The 6,876-nt window shown below is 40.2% G+C and overlaps 1 non-coding gene across 1 annotated transcript; it reads left to right on the forward strand.

The window, feature by feature from the left end:
* The first annotated feature begins 467 nt into the window (after positions 1–467).
* Positions 468–540, forward strand: TRNAG-UCC (transfer RNA glycine (anticodon UCC)). Its single transcript has one exon. It is a non-coding gene; the product is annotated as a tRNA-Gly (tRNA).
* Positions 541–6,876: the final 6,336 nt, after the last annotated feature.

Genomic DNA, 6,876 nt, shown 5'->3' on the forward strand with positions numbered 1-6,876 from the left:
TTTTCTCAGCTTCCTTTGGGGAGATAGGAACAGAGCAAATTTCCGTAAGGGTGCATTTCTCTGCTGACTTGAGTATTCAGAAGATATTTGGTTTTTCTGTCATCTGTGCAAAAACCAATAAAAATATAAGATACTCTAGCAATTTCTTGGTTCTCCTGAAAAATGCTCCTCTGCAGAAAGATGGTGTAGATCCAATGGCTTCATAGCTATTGAGATTTATACCCATTACCCACTCAACTACACCAGACCCAAGAATTCCCTGCCTCAGAGGCTGGACGGGGAGCAGTTCCTTTGAAACCTCACACCAGGTTTCCCATAATCAGGAATGCAGCTTCCTCCTCTTCCCTTCCACAAAATGCCCAAAGATTTATCAGGAGGAGGAAATCCTGTTTGAGTTATAAAAGCCTACTAGAGACCCTCCTGGCTTGGTCCTGAGGAAGACTTGGAATTGAAAACCTAACGGGAATTCCCTGGTGGTCCAGTGGTTAGGTCTCTGCACTTCCATTGCAGGGGACGCTGGTTCGATCCCTGGTCAGGGAATTAAGATCCCACAAGCCACACTGCATGGCCAAAATACAAAAAACAAAACAAAACAAAAACCCTAACAACTGCTCCTACGGGCCGCAGGGTGATACTTCCCTAGGAACCCTGGCCCTGTCTCAGTTCCTGTGGAACTAGCTGATACATTAATGTAGAAGCCATCACCACCTTGTTTTGCAGAAGCTGAGCCTGGAAAAAAGTTTTACTATACTCTCTCCCTGGTAGACAAATGTGCAATGGCTGTCTTTCGGCAGGTGGGCTCTGAAACAGGACCTCCACATTGCATCACTATTCAAACTGCAATCTACATGAGCCACATCCCCTTGGAATTATGTTGTGCACAACTTGCACAACCACACTGTGGTAGGCAGAACAATGATCCCAAAGCTATCCGTGTCCTAATCCCTGGAAATGACAACATGTCAGGTTTTGTGGCAAGGGAAAATTAAGATTGAAGATGGAAAAAGGCTGCTAGTGCACTGACCTTGAGAGAGGGAGATTATCCTGTGTGATGGTTAATTTTATGTGTCAATCTGGCTGGGTCATGGTGTCTAGTTATTTGATCAAACATTATTCTGGATGTTTCTGCAAGGGTTCTTTTGGATGAGATGAACATTTAAATGGACTGACTTTGAGTGAAGCAGATTGCCCTCCATGATGTGGGTGGGCCTCGTCCAATCAGCTGAAGGTCTTAATAGAACAAAATACTGACCTCTCCCAAGCAAGAAGGAATTCTTTAGCAGATGGCCTTCAGACTTGAACTGCAACATTGGTGCTTCCCTGGTCTACAGCCTGTTGGTCCACCCTGCATATTTTGGACTTGCCAGCCTCTGTATTTGCATGAGCCAATCCCTTAAATCAGTGTCTCTCTCTCTCTGTCTCTGTCTCTCTCTTTCTCTTGGAATTGGCTCATGCAACTATAGAAGCTGGCAAGGGAAGCATCAAGGTACACACACAGACACACACACATAAATCCTATGGGTTCGGTTTCTCTGGTGAACCCTGGCTATGACACCCTGGTTTATCTGGTTGGATCCAATGTAATCACAAGGGCCCTTTAAATATGGAAAAGCATACAGAAGAGGAGGTCAAAGTGATGTAACGTAAGAAGAACTTAACCTGCTATTGCTGACTTTAAAGATGAAGGAGGGGGCTATGAGCCAAGGAATATGAGCAGCCTCTATGCTAGAAAAGACAAGGAAACACATTATCCCCTGGTCTCCAAAAGAAACACATCCCTACTGATACATTGATTTTAGCCAAGGGAGATGCATTTTGGACTTCTGATCCACAGAACCGTAAGATAAAACATTCGTATTGCTAAGCTGCTATATTTGCAGTGCCTTGTTCAGTAACAACTTGGAATTGATATAGCAAGCAAGTGGCCCTTCCCTGGAGTCTGACACATCTGGGTTCTTACTAGTCTCCACTACCTACCACAGGCCTGCAACTCCTTATCTGAAATTCCATAATCTAAAAAGCTTTGAAAAGTAAAGATGTTTTGTAGCTTATTTGGCAGCAATATGTGACTTGATCTGGACTAATATGGATCTTCTTATAGTCTTTATCTCACCAGGTGTGAATATTCATATTTTTCAATGCATAATGATAAATGCATTTGATTATGTGGTGTTACCACCGATCCTGCTGATGATGTTATGTAATACATGGTACACATATAACATATCTTTCTAAAAATCCAGCAATTTCTGAATTTTAAAACATATCTGACTTCAGACAAAAGACTGTGGATCTATCTGAGTATGACTTTGAGTAACTTACTTCTTTAAGCCTCAGTTTCTTCATCTGCATGTACTAAACATTCAATAATTGTAATAAGTGTTAGCTACTATTATCCCCTTCTCTCTTTGCCTCATTCCTTTTCCCTTTTGTGTATGCTTGCATCCCACCTGCACCTAGTATATTCTGCAAATATTTGGGTGTCCCTGGTGTACTGGCTTCCTCTCTCCTCTTCCTCAGTGCTTATATTGAAATAACTCCCTCACAGATAACTGTAAAAAACTCTTGGTGAAAATTGTCTGCAACAGACAATCTCTGAACCTGACAGACAAATGTCATTGAGGAAAATACTGTCAAAGGATCAGAGGATAAGGAGGAAGAAGAAATTTGTTCTTGTTTGCTGAGCAGAGGCAAGCAAAAATCACTTATTAAAAACTCTGTGCGTATTGTAGAGCTGAGAACAAAGAATCACAGGAACTTAGCCCCTGGTCTTAGGAGCTTATAAAACAAGTCCATCTACAATAGAGTAGAGACATCACAATGACCTTAAAATGTCATTGAGAAGACAAACTTTTTAAAACACTTGTTGTCTCAAATTATTTGATAGATGTTTCTTAATCACCCATTAAGTGCCAGGACTTTCACATACATTATTTCGTTTAACGCTCATATCAATATGACATGCTTTTCTATGCCAGTATTTCATAAGAAACTCTGATGAAGACAGATAAAGTGACTTGCTCAAGGTGATTCAGAGGCAGAGTCAGAATTTGAAACTTGTCTATACAAGCCAACTCCTGCTCTTCACATTGCCTATGCTATCCTGCTGCTTATTTTTTTTAAATGCCTCTTGATTTAGATAAATTGGCTGAGGTAGTAGATATGAGAAAACAAAGATTTCCACAGGAGGGATTAGGGAAAAGCTCAAAATATTGCTAAATTATTTTCATTTTCTGTGGTCTTTCTGTGGCATGCTTCACTTAGCCAAGGGTTACAGATGGTATGACTCAAATTAAAAAAAAAAGTTTATCTTCCAATTCTTAGAAAGAAAACCCTCACTATCCTTGGGCCAAAATGCACATCATTAGAAAACATTATTTTTAACCTTTGAACAACTGAAAAACATGCAAAAGCTCCTTTTCTTTGAGGGTTTTTTTTCCTCCTCTCTTTACACATGCAGATCACACTCTTTTGAGATGCTGATCTTTTCCCATGATGCACTTGGCTGACAGAAAGACAAGCTTACTGCACAGAAATACCAGTTGAGTTGACAAGCAAACTCCATCAGTATGCAATGTTTACACAGTACAGTTTAGCAAAAGCAGTTCACACAGTCTGCTGTCTTGGATCAGAATTCTAATTAAGCCTTAAATCTTCTGAGTTCAAATTAATTCATATCACTGAGGTCTTAGACTTTTTGTTGTAGAAATCTGGAGCTTTGTCTGCAAAGAAAACATAATATAATGCATTACCAGCTTGGTCTGAGCAGTTGTGTATAAACATCCTGGTGCAGTGTTTGCAGAATGAGTGCAATTCGTTTTGGTCCATGTAGATCTTTTTCTCATTAATTACCACCTTCAGTAATTGCTGAGGATCGGAGAACTGTACTTTTCCAGAGTTGCCTATCCTCCAACTGACACACAAAATAAGTGGGTTTGTGAAACAAACTTCGGTTGTTGGCGGTAATGACTGTTGAGCTCAAGCTACAAGCATCTCTAGACCACATCAAAAAAGGACTATATTGGTAAGCTTACAGCAAATAGTATCTAAATTCAAACAGTTTCTACCTATTAAAACTTCTGGAGTATACTTTGAAAGAGACAGCTGGAAAGCCAAGTGCCAAATCCATTTCTTTGAGCTTTTATCTCCTCAACAAACCTCACTATCTCTGTCACAAAGGCACATATGAAACTTATGAAATACCAATTACTGTGGAGTAGCCCCACTGAAGTTTTCCCCTCCCTTAGTTCAGGCTACATATCATCAACATTGTCACCTAAGATGCTTTATTGGATATTAAAAAGAAGTGATTAGCACTAATCCTTTTCTAGAATTAGAAGTGGCAGAACATAACACATTTTAAAACTTCATTCTTAAAAAGCAATTTTGTTTCCATTGCTATTCCCGAACAATACACTCTGATGACAGTTCAAAAGGCGTGGAGGGGGGCGGTGGGGGGGCGATTATCCAGCTAACAAAAGGCTTGTGATGTCTCTGAGACCAAAATGAAGGACTCCAAAGATTCAGCCATGTGCAGGGCTTGGATCCTGGTATTGTCAGAGACAGCCCACCTAAGAGGTTTTACAAGGTGAACAGGGCATTCTACAATTTGAGATCCAATTGAGTGATATTGATATCGGGTAGGAGCCCCACTGAAGGGAGGCTGAAATGCTAGCTTGGATGAGAGCATCAATCAGCAAATGGGTGAGGGAAGAGTGTTGTGCTTCAGTATTATGCTGAGATTGTCAGACTGAGTCATAAATGCATTTCTGCAAATATTGAGTTAAGAGAAAATTTCAGGATCATTCTCATTTTGTTGGATATAGCCATGCATTTCATACCTAAGCAAAAATGAGCTTGGATTGCACAGAGTTCAAGTGTAGAGAGGATTATTCCAAAGTGATTTAAAAAGGGGTTTCAAGGGTTCTGGACTTGGGGGCTAGTTGTATACCTCAGGTGAGGGGTGGGGAGAGACGAGAGAAGAGCTTCCTGTGCCACCAAACAGAAAATTATAAGAAACTGAAGAAAGAAATTAAAGATGACACAAATAGATGGAGAGATATACCATGTTCTTGGATTGGAAGAATCAACATTGTGAAAATGACTCTACTACCCAAAGCAATCTACAGATTCAATGCAATCCCTATCAAACTACCAGTGGCATTTTTCACAGAACTAGAAAAAAAAAATTCACAATTTGTATGGAAACACAAAAGAACCCAAATAGTCAAAGCAATCTTGAGAACGAAAAATGGAGCTGGAGGAATCAGGCTCCCTGTCTTCAGACTATACTGCAAAGCTACAGTAATCAGGGCAGTATTGTACTGGTGCAAAAACAGAAAGATAGATTGATGGAACAGGATAGAAAGCCCAGAGATAAACCCACAGACATATGGTCACCTTATCTTTGATAAAGTAGGCAGGAATGTACAGTGGAGAAAGGACAGCCTCTTCAATAAGTGGTGCTGGGATAACTGGACAGGTACATGTAAAAGTATGAGATTAGATCACTCCCTAACACCATATACTGCCCCTCCCTGCCTAGCACAGGTCATGGCTCACAACAGGAACGAAATAAATACCTGATAGATTGAAGTAAAGGTTTTGGATCAGGTAAGTATAGTGATAATAAGTAGCTTTAGAACTCGGTAGCATTGTGTAGGATGACCCGGATCTGGAAGAAACTAGAGGAGAGAACAATCAGGAGGCAGAATGACACAGAATGGAAAAAATGAACTTTAAAAAAAAGCAACAGGTAAACTTCATTAGTAATCAGGGAAATGCAAATTAAAATAACAATGAAATAATTTTCTCCTGTCAAATTTGCAATAAATAAGAAGTCTAGCAATATCAAGTCTTAGCAAGGTTTTGAGGAAACAGACCTTTTGGAGAACAGCTACACAGTATCTCTTAAGATTTAAAATGTGAAAGTCCTTTGACCCAGGCATTCCATCAATAGAAATAATATCACTTGTACACAAAAAGATGGAGATGTAAGATATTCACTGCAGTATGGTTTATAATCAAATAAGTGCAACAAAAATAACAATCAAAAACACCCTGGGAAAACAAATGTCTATCAGTAAAGGACTGGCAAAATAAATGATATCCTTATTCTGTTAATACAGTTTAAACAGCAGTTTAAAAGAGTGAGGAAGACCTATATATATTGACATGAAATGATCTTCACATACGATAATAATAATGTAACCAAAAGTGGGGTCCAGCTGCTCACCGCTCAAAAGCCAATAAAGAGGCCAGGTTGGTGAAAAGGAAAGTTTGCTTTATTTTGGAAGCCAGCAACTGGGGAGGGGGGTGAGGGCAGACGCCTGTCCAAAGGCTGACTCCCTCCCTCCTACAACCAGTGGGCAAGAGCTTTTATAGACAGAAGAGGCTACATGCAGAAACAGCACAGTCAGCTCTGACAGTCATCTTGAAATTGGTCATGCGGTGGTCTGATCAGTGTCATCTTGACTGTTTTAGGTACACTTAATCTTCAGTTCCAGGGTCAGTTTGTTTCCATTTCTTTGAGGCCAATTCTTGGAATTTTTGTGACAGCTTATGTCGTGGCTACAGCCTGCTCGCCATGTAGTTAACTTTTCCACCTGGTGGGGGTGTCAGTATCTACTAAGGCAGCTCACAGGATGTGGCTCAGAATATTATCTGTAGCCCTTAAGGAGGAACTAAAGGTCCATGACGTTGCTTAATGACTAAACTATTGTTATTTAGTCTTGTTGGCCTGTGTTCCTTTGTTTCTGCATTTTCTCACTTCTCTGATTAAACTTATTCTTTGGCTAAAGTTTTTCCACAGACAAAAAGCAGGTGGAGGACATGGGGGGAAGGATCATAGGGTCCTGCTCCATTTCAACAAGGGGA

This window comes from Lipotes vexillifer, unplaced genomic scaffold (assembly GCF_000442215.2).
Source record: "Lipotes vexillifer unplaced genomic scaffold, Lipotes_vexillifer_v1.1 scaffold1114, whole genome shotgun sequence".
NCBI classification, from domain to species: domain Eukaryota; kingdom Metazoa; phylum Chordata; class Mammalia; order Artiodactyla; family Lipotidae; genus Lipotes; species Lipotes vexillifer.